General features: G+C 51.3%; 1 long non-coding RNA gene and 33 other non-coding genes across 34 annotated transcripts in view; 33 read left to right on the top strand and 1 right to left on the bottom strand.

Annotated features, from left to right (window-relative positions):
* Positions 1–15,312, bottom strand: part of LOC126426715 (uncharacterized) — a 409,789-nt gene that overhangs the window by 302,835 nt on the left and 91,642 nt on the right. The gene's annotated exons all lie outside the window — the stretch shown is intronic.
* On the top strand, positions 66–142 carry Trnas-cga (transfer RNA serine (anticodon CGA)). The gene has a single exon. It is a non-coding gene; the product is annotated as a tRNA-Ser (tRNA).
* Trnas-cga (transfer RNA serine (anticodon CGA)) lies at positions 670–746 on the top strand. Its single transcript has one exon. It is a non-coding gene; the product is annotated as a tRNA-Ser (tRNA).
* Trnas-cga (transfer RNA serine (anticodon CGA)) lies at positions 1,273–1,349 on the top strand. The gene has a single exon. It is a non-coding gene; the product is annotated as a tRNA-Ser (tRNA).
* Trnas-cga (transfer RNA serine (anticodon CGA)) lies at positions 1,877–1,953 on the top strand. The gene has a single exon. It is a non-coding gene; the product is annotated as a tRNA-Ser (tRNA).
* On the top strand, positions 2,179–2,255 carry Trnas-cga (transfer RNA serine (anticodon CGA)). The gene has a single exon. It is a non-coding gene; the product is annotated as a tRNA-Ser (tRNA).
* On the top strand, positions 2,481–2,557 carry Trnas-cga (transfer RNA serine (anticodon CGA)). Its single transcript has one exon. It is a non-coding gene; the product is annotated as a tRNA-Ser (tRNA).
* On the top strand, positions 2,783–2,859 carry Trnas-cga (transfer RNA serine (anticodon CGA)). Its single transcript has one exon. It is a non-coding gene; the product is annotated as a tRNA-Ser (tRNA).
* Trnas-cga (transfer RNA serine (anticodon CGA)) lies at positions 3,687–3,763 on the top strand. Its single transcript has one exon. It is a non-coding gene; the product is annotated as a tRNA-Ser (tRNA).
* On the top strand, positions 3,991–4,067 carry Trnas-cga (transfer RNA serine (anticodon CGA)). Its single transcript has one exon. It is a non-coding gene; the product is annotated as a tRNA-Ser (tRNA).
* On the top strand, positions 4,595–4,671 carry Trnas-cga (transfer RNA serine (anticodon CGA)). The gene has a single exon. It is a non-coding gene; the product is annotated as a tRNA-Ser (tRNA).
* On the top strand, positions 5,198–5,274 carry Trnas-cga (transfer RNA serine (anticodon CGA)). Its single transcript has one exon. It is a non-coding gene; the product is annotated as a tRNA-Ser (tRNA).
* On the top strand, positions 5,802–5,878 carry Trnas-cga (transfer RNA serine (anticodon CGA)). Its single transcript has one exon. It is a non-coding gene; the product is annotated as a tRNA-Ser (tRNA).
* Trnas-cga (transfer RNA serine (anticodon CGA)) lies at positions 6,104–6,180 on the top strand. Its single transcript has one exon. It is a non-coding gene; the product is annotated as a tRNA-Ser (tRNA).
* Trnas-cga (transfer RNA serine (anticodon CGA)) lies at positions 6,406–6,482 on the top strand. The gene has a single exon. It is a non-coding gene; the product is annotated as a tRNA-Ser (tRNA).
* Trnas-cga (transfer RNA serine (anticodon CGA)) lies at positions 6,708–6,784 on the top strand. Its single transcript has one exon. It is a non-coding gene; the product is annotated as a tRNA-Ser (tRNA).
* On the top strand, positions 7,614–7,690 carry Trnas-cga (transfer RNA serine (anticodon CGA)). The gene has a single exon. It is a non-coding gene; the product is annotated as a tRNA-Ser (tRNA).
* On the top strand, positions 7,916–7,992 carry Trnas-cga (transfer RNA serine (anticodon CGA)). Its single transcript has one exon. It is a non-coding gene; the product is annotated as a tRNA-Ser (tRNA).
* On the top strand, positions 8,218–8,294 carry Trnas-cga (transfer RNA serine (anticodon CGA)). Its single transcript has one exon. It is a non-coding gene; the product is annotated as a tRNA-Ser (tRNA).
* Trnas-cga (transfer RNA serine (anticodon CGA)) lies at positions 8,520–8,596 on the top strand. The gene has a single exon. It is a non-coding gene; the product is annotated as a tRNA-Ser (tRNA).
* On the top strand, positions 8,822–8,898 carry Trnas-cga (transfer RNA serine (anticodon CGA)). Its single transcript has one exon. It is a non-coding gene; the product is annotated as a tRNA-Ser (tRNA).
* Positions 9,728–9,804, top strand: Trnas-cga (transfer RNA serine (anticodon CGA)). Its single transcript has one exon. It is a non-coding gene; the product is annotated as a tRNA-Ser (tRNA).
* Trnas-cga (transfer RNA serine (anticodon CGA)) lies at positions 10,030–10,106 on the top strand. The gene has a single exon. It is a non-coding gene; the product is annotated as a tRNA-Ser (tRNA).
* On the top strand, positions 10,332–10,408 carry Trnas-cga (transfer RNA serine (anticodon CGA)). The gene has a single exon. It is a non-coding gene; the product is annotated as a tRNA-Ser (tRNA).
* Trnas-cga (transfer RNA serine (anticodon CGA)) lies at positions 10,634–10,710 on the top strand. Its single transcript has one exon. It is a non-coding gene; the product is annotated as a tRNA-Ser (tRNA).
* On the top strand, positions 10,936–11,012 carry Trnas-cga (transfer RNA serine (anticodon CGA)). The gene has a single exon. It is a non-coding gene; the product is annotated as a tRNA-Ser (tRNA).
* On the top strand, positions 11,540–11,616 carry Trnas-cga (transfer RNA serine (anticodon CGA)). The gene has a single exon. It is a non-coding gene; the product is annotated as a tRNA-Ser (tRNA).
* Positions 11,842–11,918, top strand: Trnas-gga (transfer RNA serine (anticodon GGA)). Its single transcript has one exon. It is a non-coding gene; the product is annotated as a tRNA-Ser (tRNA).
* On the top strand, positions 12,446–12,522 carry Trnas-cga (transfer RNA serine (anticodon CGA)). The gene has a single exon. It is a non-coding gene; the product is annotated as a tRNA-Ser (tRNA).
* Trnas-cga (transfer RNA serine (anticodon CGA)) lies at positions 12,748–12,824 on the top strand. The gene has a single exon. It is a non-coding gene; the product is annotated as a tRNA-Ser (tRNA).
* Trnas-cga (transfer RNA serine (anticodon CGA)) lies at positions 13,953–14,029 on the top strand. The gene has a single exon. It is a non-coding gene; the product is annotated as a tRNA-Ser (tRNA).
* Trnas-cga (transfer RNA serine (anticodon CGA)) lies at positions 14,257–14,333 on the top strand. The gene has a single exon. It is a non-coding gene; the product is annotated as a tRNA-Ser (tRNA).
* Trnas-cga (transfer RNA serine (anticodon CGA)) lies at positions 14,861–14,937 on the top strand. Its single transcript has one exon. It is a non-coding gene; the product is annotated as a tRNA-Ser (tRNA).
* Trnas-cga (transfer RNA serine (anticodon CGA)) lies at positions 15,163–15,239 on the top strand. Its single transcript has one exon. It is a non-coding gene; the product is annotated as a tRNA-Ser (tRNA).

Below are 15,312 nucleotides of genomic sequence, written 5' to 3'. Positions count from 1 at the left end.
AACTTTGGAAGCTAGGAGACGAGGTACTGGCAGAAGTAAAGCTGTGAGGATGGAGTGTGAGTCGTGCTTGGGTGGCTCAGTTGGTAGAGCACTTGCCCCCGAGAGGCAAAGGTCCCGAGTTCGAGTCTCGGTCCGGCACGCAGTTTTAATCTGCCAGGAAGTTTGATATCAGCTCACACTCCACTGCAGAGTGAAAATCTCATTCTGGAAACATTCCCCAGGCTGTAGCTATGCCATGTCTCCGCAATATCCTTTCTTTCAGGGGTGCTAGTTCTGCAAAGGTTCGCAGGAGAGCTTCTGTTAACTTTGGAAGCTAGGAGACGAGGTACTGGCAGAAGTAAAGCTGTGAGGATGGAGTGTGAGTCGTGCTTGGGTGGCTCAGTTGGTAGCGCACTTGCCCTCGAGAGGCAAAGGTCCCGAGTTCGAGTCTCGGTCCGGCACGCAGTTTTAATCTGCCAGGAAGTTTCATATCAGCGCACACTCCACTGCAGAGTGAAAATCTCATTCTGGAAACATTCCCCAGGCTGTAGCTATGCCATGTCTCCGCAATATCCTTTCTTTCAGGGGTGCTAGTTCTGCAAAGGTTCGCAGGAGAGCTTCTGTTAACTTTGGAAGCTAGGAGACGAGGTACTGGCAGAAGTAAAGCTGTGAGGATGGAGTGTGAGTCGTGCTTGGGTGGCTCAGTTGGTAGAGCACTTGCCCTCGAGAGGCAAAGGTCCCGAGTTCGAGTCTCGGTCCGGCACGCAGTTTTAATCTGCCAGGAAGTTTCATATCAGCGCACACTCCACTGCAGAGTGAAAATCTCATTCTGGAAACATTCCCCAGGCTGTAGCTATGCCATGTCTCCACAATATCCTTTCTTTCAGGGGTGCTAGTTCTGCAAAGGTTCGCAGGAGAGCTTCTGTTAACTTTGGAAGCTAGGAGACGAGGTACTGGCAGAAGTAAAGCTGTGAGGATGGAGTGTGAGTCGTGCTTGGGTGGCTCAGTTGATAGAGCACTTGCCCCCGAGAGGCAAAGGTCCCGATTCGAGTCTCGGTCCGGCACGCAGTTTTAATCTGCCAGGAAGTTTCATATCAGCGCACACTCCACTGCAGAGTGAAAATCTCATTCTGGAAACATTCCCCAGGCTGTAGCTATGCCATGTCTCCGCAATATCCTTTCTTTCAGGGGTGCTAGTTCTGCAAAGTTTCGCAGGAGAGCTTCTGTTAACTTTGGAAGCTAGGAGACGAGGTACTGGCAGAAGTAAAGCTGTGAGGATGGAGTGTGAGTCGTGCTTGGGTGGCTCAGTTGGTAGAGCACTTGCCCCCGAGAGGCAAAGGTCCCGAGTTCGAGTCTCGGTCCGGCACGCAGTTTTAATCTGCCAGGAAGTTTGATATCAGCTCACACTCCACTGCAGAGTGAAAATCTCATTCTGGAAACATTCCCCAGGCTGTAGCTATGCCATGTCTCCGCAATATCCTTTCTTTCAGGGGTGCTAGTTCTGCAAAGGTTCGCAGGAGAGCTTCTGTTAACTTTGGAAGCTAGGAGACGAGGTACTGGCAGAAGTAAAGCTGTGAGGATGGAGTGTGAGTCGTGCTTGGGTGGCTCAGTTGGTAGCGCACTTGCCCTCGAGAGGCAAAGGTCCCGAGTTCGAGTCTCGGTCCGGCACGCAGTTTTAATCTGCCAGGAAGTTTCATATCAGCGCACACTCCACTGCAGAGTGAAAATCTCATTCTGGAAACATTCCCCAGGCTGTAGCTATGCCATGTCTCCGCAATATCCTTTCTTTCAGGGGTGCTAGTTCTGCAAAGGTTCGCAGGAGAGCTTCTGTTAACTTTGGAAGCTAGGAGACGAGGTACTGGCAGAAGTAAAGCTGTGAGGATGGAGTGTGAGTCGTGCTTGGGTGGCTCAGTTGGTAGAGCACTTGCCCTCGAGAGGCAAAGGTCCCGAGTTCGAGTCTCGGTCCGGCACGCAGTTTTAATCTGCCAGGAAGTTTCATATCAGCGCACACTCCACTGCAGAGTGAAAATCTCATTCTGGAAACATTCCCCAGGCTGTAGCTATGCCATGTCTCCGCAATATCCTTTCTTTCAGGGGTGCTAGTTCTGCAAAGGTTCGCAGGAGAGCTTCTGTTAACTTTGGAAGCTAGGAGACGAGGTACTGGCAGAAGTAAAGCTGTGAGGATGGAGTGTGAGTCGTGCTTGGGTGGCTCAGTTGGTAGAGCACTTGCCCTCGAGAGGCAAAGGTCCCGAGTTCGAGTCTCGGTCCGGCACGCAGTTTTAATCTGCCAGGAAGTTTCATATCAGCGCACACTCCACTGCAGGGTGAAAATCTCATTCTGGAAACATTCCCCAGGCTGTAGCTATGCCATGTCTCCGCAATATCCTTTCTTTCAGGGGTGCTAGTTCTGCAAAGGTTCGCAGGAGAGCTTCTGTTAACTTTGGAAGCTAGGAGACGAGGTACTGGCAGAAGTAAAGCTGTGAGGATGGAGTGTGAGTCGTGCTTGGGTGGCTCAGTTGGTAGAGCACTTGCCCTCGAGAGGCAAAGGTCCCGAGTTCGAGTCTCGGTCTGGCACGCAGATTTAATCTGCCAAGAAGTTTCATATCAGCGCACACTCCACTGCAGAGTGAAAATCTCATTCTGGAAACATTCCCCAGGCTGTAGCTATGCCATGTCTCCGCAATATCCTTTCTTTCAGGGGTGCTAGTTCTGCAAAGGTTCGCAGGAGAGCTTCTGTTAACTTTGGAAGCTAGGAGACGAGGTACTGGCAGAAGTAAAGCTGTGAGGATGGAGTGTGAGTCGTGCTTGGGTGGCTCAGTTGGTAGAGCACTTGCCCCCGAGAGGCAAAGGTCCCGAGTTCGAGTCTCGGTCCGGCACGCAGTTTTAATCTGCCAGGAAGTTTCATATCAGCGCACACTCCACTGCAGAGTGAAAATCTCATTCTGGAAACATTCCCCAGGCTGTAGCTATGCCATGTCTCCGCAATATCCTTTCTTTCAGGGGTGCTAGTTCTGCAAAGGTTCGCAGGAGAGCTTCTGTTAACTTTGGAAGCTAGGAGACGAGGTACTGGCAGAAGTAAAGCTGTGAGGATGGAGTGTGAGTCGTACTTGGGTGGCTCAGTTGGTAGCGCACTTGCCCTCGAGAGGCAAAGGTCCCGAGTTCGAGTCTCGGTCCGGCACGCAGTTTTAATCTGCCAGGAAGTTTCATATCAGCGCACACTCCACTGCAGAGTGAAAATCTCATTCTGGAAACATTCCCCAGGCTGTAGCTATGCCATGTCTCCGCAATATCCTTTCTTTCAGGGGTGCTAGTTCTGCAAAGGTTCGCAGGAGAGCTTCTGTTAACTTTGGAAGCTAGGAGACGAGGTACTGGCAGAAGTAAAGCTGTGAGGATGGAGTGTGAGTCGTGCTTGGGTGGCTCAGTTGGTAGCGCACTTGCCCTCGAGAGGCAAAGGTCCCGAGTTCGAGTCTCGGTCCGGCACGCAGTTTTAATCTGCCAGGAAGTTTCATATCAGCGCACACTCCACTGCAGAGTGAAAATCTCATTCTGGAAACATTCCCCAGGCTGTAGCTATGCCATGTCTCCGCAATATCCTTTCTTTAAGGGGTGCTAGTTCTGCAAAGGTTCGCAGGAGAGCTTCTGTTAACTTTGGAAGCTAGGAGACGAGGTACTGGCAGAAGTAAAGCTGTGAGGATGGAGTGTGAGTCGTGCTTGGGTGGCTCAGTTGGTAGAGCACTTGCCCTCGAGAGGCAAAGGTCACGAGTTCGAGTCTCGGTCCGGCACGCAGATGTAATCTGCCAAGAAGTTTCATATCAGCGCACACTCCACTGCAGAGTGAAAATCTCATTCTGGAAACATTCCCCAGGCTGTAGCTATGCCATGTCTCCGCAATATCCTTTCTTTCAGGGGTGCTAGTTCTGCAAAGTTTCGCAGGAGAGCTTCTGTTAACTTTGGAAGCTAGGAGACGAGGTACTGGCAGAAGTAAAGCTGTGAGGATGGAGTGTGAGTCGTGCTTGGGTGGCTCAGTTGGTAGAGCACTTGCCCCCGAGAGGCAAAGGTCCCGAGTTCGAGTCTCGGTCCGGCACGCAGTTTTAATCTGCCAGGAAGTTTGATATCAGCTCACACTCCACTGCAGAGTGAAAATCTCATTCTGGAAACATTCCCCAGGCTGTAGCTATGCCATGTCTCCGCAATATCCTTTCTTTCAGGGGTGCTAGTTCTGCAAAGGTTCGCAGGAGAGCTTCTGTTAACTTTGGAAGCTAGGAGACGAGGTACTGGCAGAAGTAAAGCTGTGAGGATGGAGTGTGAGTCGTGCTTGGGTGGCTCAGTTGGTAGCGCACTTGCCCTCGAGAGGCAAAGGTCCCGAGTTCGAGTCTCGGTCCGGCACGCAGTTTTAATCTGCCAGGAAGTTTCATATCAGCGCACACTCCACTGCAGAGTGAAAATCTCATTCTGGAAACATTCCCCAGGCTGTAGCTATGCCATGTCTCCGCAATATCCTTTCTTTCAGGGGTGCTAGTTCTGCAAAGGTTCGCAGGAGAGCTTCTGTTAACTTTGGAAGCTAGGAGACGAGGTACTGGCAGAAGTAAAGCTGTGAGGATGGAGTGTGAGTCGTGCTTGGGTGGCTCAGTTGGTAGAGCACTTGCCCTCGAGAGGCAAAGGTCCCGAGTTCGAGTCTCGGTCCGGCACGCAGTTTTAATCTGCCAGGAAGTTTCATATCAGCGCACACTCCACTGCAGAGTGAAAATCTCATTCTGGAAACATTCCCCAGGCTGTAGCTATGCCATGTCTCCACAATATCCTTTCTTTCAGGGGTGCTAGTTCTGCAAAGGTTCGCAGGAGAGCTTCTGTTAACTTTGGAAGCTAGGAGACGAGGTACTGGCAGAAGTAAAGCTGTGAGGATGGAGTGTGAGTCGTGCTTGGGTGGCTCAGTTGATAGAGCACTTGCCCCCGAGAGGCAAAGGTCCCGATTCGAGTCTCGGTCCGGCACGCAGTTTTAATCTGCCAGGAAGTTTCATATCAGCGCACACTCCACTGCAGAGTGAAAATCTCATTCTGGAAACATTCCCCAGGCTGTAGCTATGCCATGTCTCCGCAATATCCTTTCTTTCAGGGGTGCTAGTTCTGCAAAGTTTCGCAGGAGAGCTTCTGTTAACTTTGGAAGCTAGGAGACGAGGTACTGGCAGAAGTAAAGCTGTGAGGATGGAGTGTGAGTCGTGCTTGGGTGGCTCAGTTGGTAGAGCACTTGCCCCCGAGAGGCAAAGGTCCCGAGTTCGAGTCTCGGTCCGGCACGCAGTTTTAATCTGCCAGGAAGTTTGATATCAGCTCACACTCCACTGCAGAGTGAAAATCTCATTCTGGAAACATTCCCCAGGCTGTAGCTATGCCATGTCTCCGCAATATCCTTTCTTTCAGGGGTGCTAGTTCTGCAAAGGTTCGCAGGAGAGCTTCTGTTAACTTTGGAAGCTAGGAGACGAGGTACTGGCAGAAGTAAAGCTGTGAGGATGGAGTGTGAGTCGTGCTTGGGTGGCTCAGTTGGTAGCGCACTTGCCCTCGAGAGGCAAAGGTCCCGAGTTCGAGTCTCGGTCCGGCACGCAGTTTTAATCTGCCAGGAAGTTTCATATCAGCGCACACTCCACTGCAGAGTGAAAATCTCATTCTGGAAACATTCCCCAGGCTGTAGCTATGCCATGTCTCCGCAATATCCTTTCTTTCAGGGGTGCTAGTTCTGCAAAGGTTCGCAGGAGAGCTTCTGTTAACTTTGGAAGCTAGGAGACGAGGTACTGGCAGAAGTAAAGCTGTGAGGATGGAGTGTGAGTCGTGCTTGGGTGGCTCAGTTGGTAGAGCACTTGCCCTCGAGAGGCAAAGGTCCCGAGTTCGAGTCTCGGTCCGGCACGCAGTTTTAATCTGCCAGGAAGTTTCATATCAGCGCACACTCCACTGCAGAGTGAAAATCTCATTCTGGAAACATTCCCCAGGCTGTAGCTATGCCATGTCTCCGCAATATCCTTTCTTTCAGGGGTGCTAGTTCTGCAAAGGTTCGCAGGAGAGCTTCTGTTAACTTTGGAAGCTAGGAGACGAGGTACTGGCAGAAGTAAAGCTGTGAGGATGGAGTGTGAGTCGTGCTTGGGTGGCTCAGTTGGTAGAGCACTTGCCCTCGAGAGGCAAAGGTCCCGAGTTCGAGTCTCGGTCCGGCACGCAGTTTTAATCTGCCAGGAAGTTTCATATCAGCGCACACTCCACTGCAGGGTGAAAATCTCATTCTGGAAACATTCCCCAGGCTGTAGCTATGCCATGTCTCCGCAATATCCTTTCTTTCAGGGGTGCTAGTTCTGCAAAGGTTCGCAGGAGAGCTTCTGTTAACTTTGGAAGCTAGGAGACGAGGTACTGGCAGAAGTAAAGCTGTGAGGATGGAGTGTGAGTCGTGCTTGGGTGGCTCAGTTGGTAGAGCACTTGCCCTCGAGAGGCAAAGGTCCCGAGTTCGAGTCTCGGTCTGGCACGCAGATTTAATCTGCCAAGAAGTTTCATATCAGCGCACACTCCACTGCAGAGTGAAAATCTCATTCTGGAAACATTCCCCAGGCTGTAGCTATGCCATGTCTCCGCAATATCCTTTCTTTCAGGGGTGCTAGTTCTGCAAAGGTTCGCAGGAGAGCTTCTGTTAACTTTGGAAGCTAGGAGACGAGGTACTGGCAGAAGTAAAGCTGTGAGGATGGAGTGTGAGTCGTGCTTGGGTGGCTCAGTTGGTAGAGCACTTGCCCCCGAGAGGCAAAGGTCCCGAGTTCGAGTCTCGGTCCGGCACGCAGTTTTAATCTGCCAGGAAGTTTCATATCAGCGCACACTCCACTGCAGAGTGAAAATCTCATTCTGGAAACATTCCCCAGGCTGTAGCTATGCCATGTCTCCGCAATATCCTTTCTTTCAGGGGTGCTAGTTCTGCAAAGGTTCGCAGGAGAGCTTCTGTTAACTTTGGAAGCTAGGAGACGAGGTACTGGCAGAAGTAAAGCTGTGAGGATGGAGTGTGAGTCGTACTTGGGTGGCTCAGTTGGTAGCGCACTTGCCCTCGAGAGGCAAAGGTCCCGAGTTCGAGTCTCGGTCCGGCACGCAGTTTTAATCTGCCAGGAAGTTTCATATCAGCGCACACTCCACTGCAGAGTGAAAATCTCATTCTGGAAACATTCCCCAGGCTGTAGCTATGCCATGTCTCCGCAATATCCTTTCTTTCAGGGGTGCTAGTTCTGCAAAGGTTCGCAGGAGAGCTTCTGTTAACTTTGGAAGCTAGGAGACGAGGTACTGGCAGAAGTAAAGCTGTGAGGATGGAGTGTGAGTCGTGCTTGGGTGGCTCAGTTGGTAGCGCACTTGCCCTCGAGAGGCAAAGGTCCCGAGTTCGAGTCTCGGTCCGGCACGCAGTTTTAATCTGCCAGGAAGTTTCATATCAGCGCACACTCCACTGCAGAGTGAAAATCTCATTCTGGAAACATTCCCCAGGCTGTAGCTATGCCATGTCTCCGCAATATCCTTTCTTTAAGGGGTGCTAGTTCTGCAAAGGTTCGCAGGAGAGCTTCTGTTAACTTTGGAAGCTAGGAGACGAGGTACTGGCAGAAGTAAAGCTGTGAGGATGGAGTGTGAGTCGTGCTTGGGTGGCTCAGTTGGTAGAGCACTTGCCCTCGAGAGGCAAAGGTCCCGAGTTCGAGTCTCGGTCCGGCACGCAGTTTTAATCTGCCAGGAAGTTTCATATCAGCGCACACTCCACTGCAGGGTGAAAATCTCATTCTGGAAACATTCCCCAGGCTGTAGCTATGCCATGTCTCCGCAATATCCTTTCTTTCAGGGGTGCTAGTTCTGCAAAGGTTCGCAGGAGAGCTTCTGTTAACTTTGGAAGCTAGGAGACGAGGTACTGGCAGAAGTAAAGCTGTGAGGATGGAGTGTGAGTCGTGCTTGGGTGGCTCAGTTGGTAGAGCACTTGCCCCCGAGAGGCAAAGGTCCCGAGTTCGAGTCTCGGTCCGGCACGCAGTTTTAATCTGCCAGGAAGTTTCATATCAGCGCACACTCCACTGCAGAGTGAAAATCTCATTCTGGAAACATTCCCCAGGCTGTAGCTATGCCATGTCTCCGCAATATCCTTTCTTTCAGGGGTGCTAGTTCTACAAAGGTTCGCAGGAGAGCTTCTGTTAACTTTGGAAGCTAGGAGACGAGGTACTGGCAGAAGTAAAGCTGTGAGGATGGAGTGTGAGTCGTGCTTGGGTGGCTCAGTTGGTAGAGCACTTGCCCTCGAGAGGCAAAGGTCCCGAGTTCGAGTCTCGGTCTGGCACGCAGATTTAATCTGCCAAGAAGTTTCATATCAGCGCACACTCCACTGCAGAGTGAAAATCTCATTCTGGAAACATTCCCCAGGCTGTAGCTATGCCATGTCTCCGCAATATCCTTTCTTTCAGGGGTGCTAGTTCTGCAAAGGTTCGCAGGAGAGCTTCTGTTAACTTTGGAAGCTAGGAGACGAGGTACTGGCAGAAGTAAAGCTGTGAGGATGGAGTGTGAGTCGTGCTTGGGTGGCTCAGTTGGTAGAGCACTTGCCCTCGAGAGGCAAAGGTCCCGAGTTCGAGTCTCGGTCTGGCACGCAGATTTAATCTGCCAAGAAGTTTCATATCAGCGCACACTCCACTGCAGAGTGAAAATCTCATTCTGGAAACATTCCCCAGGCTGTAGCTATGCCATGTCTCCGCAATATCCTTTCTTTCAGGGGTGCTAGTTCTGCAAAGGTTCGCAGGAGAGCTTCTGTTAACTTTGGAAGCTAGGAGACGAGGTACTGGCAGAAGTAAAGCTGTGAGGATGGAGTGTGAGTCGTGCTTGGGTGGCTCAGTTGGTAGAGCACTTGCCCCCGAGAGGCAAAGGTCCCGAGTTCGAGTCTCGGTCCGGCACGCAGTTTTAATCTGCCAGGAAGTTTCATATCAGCGCACACTCCACTGCAGAGTGAAAATCTCATTCTGGAAACATTCCCCAGGCTGTAGCTATGCCATGTCTCCGCAATATCCTTTCTTTCAGGGGTGCTAGTTCTGCAAAGGTTCGCAGGAGAGCTTCTGTTAACTTTGGAAGCTAGGAGACGAGGTACTGGCAGAAGTAAAGCTGTGAGGATGGAGTGTGAGTCGTGCTTGGGTGGCTCAGTTGGTAGCGCACTTGCCCTCGAGAGGCAAAGGTCCCGAGTTCGAGTCTCGGTCTGGCACGCAGTTTTAATCTGCCAGGAAGTTTCATATCAGCGCACACTCCACTGCAGAGTGAAAATCTCATTCTGGAAACATTCCCCAGGCTGTAGCTATGCCATGTCTCCGCAATATCCTTTCTTTCAGGGGTGCTAGTTCTGCAAAGGTTCGCAGGAGAGCTTCTGTTAACTTTGGAAGCTAGGAGACGAGGTACTGGCAGAAGTAAAGCTGTGAGGATGGAGTGTGAGTCGTGCTTGGGTGGCTCAGTTGGTAGCGCACTTGCCCTCGAGAGGCAAAGGTCCCGAGTTCGAGTCTCGGTCCGGCACGCAGTTTTAATCTGCCAGGAAGTTTCATATCAGCGCACACTCCACTGCAGAGTGAAAATCTCATTCTGGAAACATTCCCCAGGCTGTAGCTATGCCATGTCTCCGCAATATCCTTTCTTTCAGGGGTGCTAGTTCTGCAAAGGTTCGCAGGAGAGCTTCTGTTAACTTTGGAAGCTAGGAGACGAGGTACTGGCAGAAGTAAAGCTGTGAGGATGGAGTGTGAGTCGTGCTTGGGTGGCTCAGTTGGTAGAGCACTTGCCCTCGAGAGGCAAAGGTCCCGAGTTCGAGTCTCGGTCCGGCACGCAGTTTTAATCTGCCAGGAAGTTTCATGTCAGCGCACACTCCACTGCAGAGTGAAAATCTCATTCTGGAAACATTCCCCAGGCTGTAGCTATGCCATGTCTCCGCAATATCCTTTCTTTCAGGGGTGCTAGTTCTGCAAAGGTTCGCAGGAGAGCTTCTGTTAACTTTGGAAGCTAGGAGACGAGGTACTGGCAGAAGTAAAGCTGTGAGGATGGAGTGTGAGTCGTGCTTGGGTGGCTCAGTTGGTAGAGCACTTGCCCTCGAGAGGCAAAGGTCCCGAGTTCGAGTCTCGGTCCGGCACGCAGTTTTAATCTGCCAGGAAGTTTCATATCAGCGCACACTCCACTGCAGGGTGAAAATCTCATTCTGGAAACATTCCCCAGGCTGTAGCTATGCCATGTCTCCGCAATATCCTTTCTTTCAGGGGTGCTAGTTCTGCAAAGGTTCGCAGGAGAGCTTCTGTTAAGTTTGGAAGCTAGGAGACGAGGTACTGGCAGAAGTAAAGCTGTGAGGATGGAGTGTGAGTCGTGCTTGGGTGGCTCAGTTGGTAGAGCACTTGCCCCCGAGAGGCAAAGGTCCCGAGTTCGAGTCTCGGTCCGGCACGCAGTTTTAATCTGCCAGGAAGTTTCATATCAGCGCACACTCCACTGCAGAGTGAAAATCTCATTCTGGAAACATTCCCCAGGCTGTAGCTATGCCATGTCTCCGCAATATCCTTTCTTTCAGGGGTGCTAGTTCTACAAAGGTTCGCAGGAGAGCTTCTGTTAACTTTGGAAGCTAGGAGACGAGGTACTGGCAGAAGTAAAGCTGTGAGGATGGAGTGTGAGTCGTGCTTGGGTGGCTCAGTTGGTAGAGCACTTGCCCTCGAGAGGCAAAGGTCCCGAGTTCGAGTCTCGGTCCGGCACGCAGTTTTAATCTGCCAGGAAGTTTCATATCAGCGCACACTCCACTGCAGAGTGAAAATCTCATTCTGGAAACATTCCCCAGGCTGTAGCTATGCCATGTCTCCGCAATATCCTTTCTTTCAGGGGTGCTAGTTCTGCAAAGGTTCGCAGGAGAGCTTCTGTTAACTTTGGAAGCTAGGAGACGAGGTACTGGCAGAAGTAAAGCTGTGAGGATGGAGTGTGAGTCGTGCTTGGGTGGCTCAGTTGGTAGAGCACTTGCCCCCGAGAGGCAAAGGTCCCGAGTTCGAGTCTCGGTCCGGCACGCAGTTTTAATCTGCCAGGAAGTTTCATATCAGCGCACACTCCACTGCAGAGTGAAAATCTCATTCTGGAAACATTCCCCAGGCTGTAGCTATGCCATGTCTCCGCAATATCCTTTCTTTCAGGGGTGCTAGTTCTGCAAAGGTTCGCAGGAGAGCTTCTGTTAACTTTGGAAGCTAGGAGACGAGGTACTGGCAGAAGTAAAGCTGTGAGGATGGAGTGTGAGTCGTGCTTGGGTGGCTCAGTTGGTAGCGCACTTGCCCTCGAGAGGCAAAGGTCCCGAGTTCGAGTCTCGGTCCGGCACGCAGTTTTAATCTGCCAGGAAGTTTCATATCAGCGCACACTCCACTGCAGAGTGAAAATCTCATTCTGGAAACATTCCCCAGGCTGTAGCTATGCCATGTCTCCGCAATATCCTTTCTTTCAGGGGAGCTAGTTCTGCAAAGGTTCGCAGGAGAGCTTCTGTTAACTTTGGAAGCTAGGAGACGAGGTACTGGCAGAAGTAAAGCTGTGAGGATGGAGTGTGAGTCGTGCTTGGGTGGCTCAGTTGGTAGAGCACTTGCCCTCGAGAGGCAAAGGTCCCGAGTTCGAGTCTCGGTCCGGCACGCAGTTTTAATCTGCCAGGAAGTTTCATATCAGCGCACACTCCACTGCAGAGTGAAAATCTCATTCTGGAAACATTCCCCAGGCTGTAGCTATGCCATGTCTCCGCAATATCCTTTCTTTCAGGGGTGCTAGTTCTGCAAAGGTTCGCAGGAGAGCTTCTGTTAACTTTGGAAGCTAGGAGACGAGGTACTGGCAGAAGTAAAGCTGTGAGGATGGAGTGTGAGACGTGCTTGGGTGGCTCAGTTGGTAGAGCACTTGCCCTGGAGAGGCAAAGGTCCCGAGTTCGAGTCTCGGTCCGGCACGCAGATTTAATCTGCCAAGAAGTTTCATATCAGCGCACACTCCACTGCAGAGTGAAAATCTCATTCTGGAAACATTCCCCAGGCTGTAGCTATGCCATGTCTCCGCAATATCCTTTCGTTCAGGGGTGCTAGTTCTGCAAAGGTTCGCAGGAGAGCTTCTGTTAACTTTGGAAGCTAGGAGACGAGGTACTGGCAGAAGTAAAGCTGTGAGGATGGAGTGTGAGTCGTGCTTGGGTGGCTCAGTTGGTACAGCACTTGCCCTCGAGAGGCAAAGGTCCCGAGTTCGAGTCTCGGTCCGGCACGCAGATTTAATCTGCCAAGAAGTTTCATATCAGCGCACACTCCACTGCAGAGTGAAAATCTCATTCTGGAAACATTCCCCAGGCTGTAGCTATGCCATGTCTCCGCAATATCCTTTCTTTCAGGGGTGCTAGTTCTGCAAAGGTTCGCAGGAGAGCTTCTGTTAACTTTGGAAGCTAGGAGACAAGGTACTGGCAGAAGTAAAGCTGTGAGGATGGATTGTGAGTCGTGCTTGGGTGGCTCAGTTGGTAGAGCACTTGCCCCCGAGAGGCAAAGGTCCCGAGTTCGAGTCTCGGTCCGGCACGCAGTTTTAATCTGCCAGGAAGTTTCATATCAGCGCACACTCCACTGCAGAGTGAAAATCTCATTCTGGAAACATTCCCCAGGCTGTAGCTATGCCATGTCTCCGCAATATCCTTTCTTTCAGGGGTGCTAGTTCTGCAAAGGTTCGCAGGAGAGCTTCTGTTAACTTTGGAAGCTAGGAGACGAGGTACTGGCAGAAGTAAAGCTGTGAGGATGGAGTGTGAGTCGTGCTTGGGTGGCTCAGTTGGTAGAGCACTTGCCCCCGAGAGGCAAAGGTCCCGAGTTCGAGTCTCGGTCCGGCACGCAGTTTTAATCTGCCAGGAAGTTTCATATCAGCGCACACTCCACTGCAGAGTGAAAATCTCATTCTGGAAACATTCCCCAGGCTGTAGCTATGCCATGTCTCCACAATATCCTTTCTTTCAGGGGTGCTAGTTCTGCAAAGGTTCGCAGGAGAGCTTCTGTTAACTTTGGAAGCTAGGAGACGAGGTACTGGCTGAAGTAAAGCTGTGAGGATGGAGTGTGAGTCGTGCTTGGGTGGCTCAGTTGATAGAGCACTTGCCCCCGAGAGGCAAAGGTCCCGAGTTCGAGTCTCGGTCCGGCACGCAGTTTTAATCTGCCAGGAAGTTTCATATCAGCGCACACTCCACTGCAGAGTGAAAATCTCATTCTGGAAACATTCCCCAGGCTGTAGCTATGCCATGTCTCCGCAATATCCTTTCTTTCAGGGGTGCTAGTTCTGCAAGGTTCGCAGGAGAGCTTCTGTTAACTTTGGAAGGTAGGAGACGAGGTACTGGCAGAAGTAAAGCTGTGAGGATGGAGCGTGAGTGCTGCTTGGGTGGCTTGGTTGGTAGAGCACTTGCCCGCGAGAGGCAAATGTCCCGGGTTCGAGTCTCGGTCCGGCACGCAGTTTTAATCTGCCAGGAAGTTTCATATCAGCGCACACTCCTCTGCAGAGTGAAAATCTCATTCTGGAAACATTCCCCAGGCTGTAGCTATGCCATGTCTCCGCAATATCCTTTCTTTCAGGGGTGCTAGTTCTGCAAAGGTTCGCAGGAGGGCTTCTGTTAACTTTGGAAGCTAGGAGACGAGGTACTGGCAGAAGTAAAGCTGTGAGGATGGAGTGTGAGTCGTGCTTGGGTGGCTCAGTTGGTAGAGCACTTACCCCCGAGAGGCAAAGGTCCCGAGTTCGAGTCTCGGTCCGGCACGCAGTTTTAATCTGCCAGGAAGTTTCATATCAGCGCACACTCCACTGCAGAGTGAAAATCTCATTCTGGAAACATTCCCCAGGCTGTAGCTATGCCATGTCTCCGCAATATCCTTTCTTTCAGGGGTGCTAGTTCTGCAAAGGTTCGCAGGAGAGCTTCTGTTAACTTTGGAAGCTAGGAGACGAGGTACTGGCAGAAGTAAAGCTGTGAGGATGGAGTGTGAGTCGTGCTTGGGTGGCTCAGTTGGTAGAGCACTTGCCCTCGAGAGGCAAAGGTCACGAGTTCGAGTCTCGGTCCGGCACGCAGATTTAATCTGCCAAGAAGTTTCATATCAGCGCACACTCCACTGCAGAGTGAAAATCTCATTCTGGAAACATTCCCCAGGCTGTAGCTATGCCATGTCTCCGCAATATCCTTTCTTTCAGGGGTGCTAGTTCTGCAAAGTTTCGCAGGAGAGCTTCTGTTAACTTTGGAAGCTAGGAGACGAGGTACTGGCAGAAGTAAAGCTGTGAGGATGGAGTGTGAGTCGTGCTTGGGTGGCTCAGTTGGTAGAGCACTTGCCCCCGAGAGGCAAAGGTCCCGAGTTCGAGTCTCGGTCCGGCACGCAGTTTTAATCTGCCAGGAAGTTTCATATCAGCTCACACTCCACTGCAGAGTGAAAATCTCATTCTGGAAACATTCCCCAGGCTGTAGCTATGCCATGTCTCCGCAATATCCTTTCTTTCAGGGGTGCTAGTTCTGCAAAGGTTCGCAGGAGAGCTTCTGTTAACTTTGGAAGCTAGGAGACGAGGTACTGGCAGAAGTAAAGCTGTGAGGATGGAGTGTGAGTCGTGCTTGGGTGGCTCAGTTGGTAGCGCACTTGCCCTCGAGAGGCAAAGGTCCCGAGTTCGAGTCTCGGTCCGGCACGCAGTTTTAATCTGCCAGGAAGTTTCATATCAGCGCACACTCCACTGCAGAGTGAAAATCTCATTCTGGAAACATTCCCCAGGCTGTAGCTATGCCATGTCTCCGCAATATCCTTTCTTTCAGGGGTGCTAGTTCTGCAAAGGTTCGCAGGAGAGCTTCTGTTAACTTTGGAAGCTAGGAGACGAGGTACTGGCAGAAGTAAAGCTGTGAGGATGGAGTGTGAGTCGTGCTTGGGTGGCTCAGTTGGTAGAGCACTTGCCCTCGAGAGGCAAAGGTCCCGAGTTCGAGTCTCGGTCCGGCACGCAGTTTTAATCTGCCAGGAAGTTTCATATCAGCGCACACTCCACTGCAGAGTGAAAATCTCATTCTGGAAACATTCCCCAGGCTGTAGCTATGCCATGTCTCCGCAATATCCTTTCTTTCAGGGGTGCTAGTTCTGCAAAGGTTCGCAGGAGAGCTTCTGTTAACTTTGGAAGCTAGGAGACGAGGTACTGGCAGAAGTAAAGCTGTGAGGATGGAGTGTGAGTCGTGCTTGGGTGGCTCAGTTGGTAGAGCACTTGCCCTCGAGAGGCAAAGGTCCCGAGTTCGAGTCTCGGTCCGGCACGCAGTTTTAATCTGCCAGGAAGTTTCATATCAGCGCACACTCCACTGCAGGGTGAAAATCTCATTCTGGAAACATT

This window comes from Schistocerca serialis, chromosome 11 (genome assembly GCF_023864345.2).
Source record: "Schistocerca serialis cubense isolate TAMUIC-IGC-003099 chromosome 11, iqSchSeri2.2, whole genome shotgun sequence".
In the NCBI taxonomy this organism is placed as follows: Eukaryota; Metazoa; Arthropoda; class Insecta; order Orthoptera; family Acrididae; genus Schistocerca; species Schistocerca serialis.
Note: the sequence above shows the minus strand (reverse complement) of the source record. Positions and strands in the feature narration are given on the sequence as shown.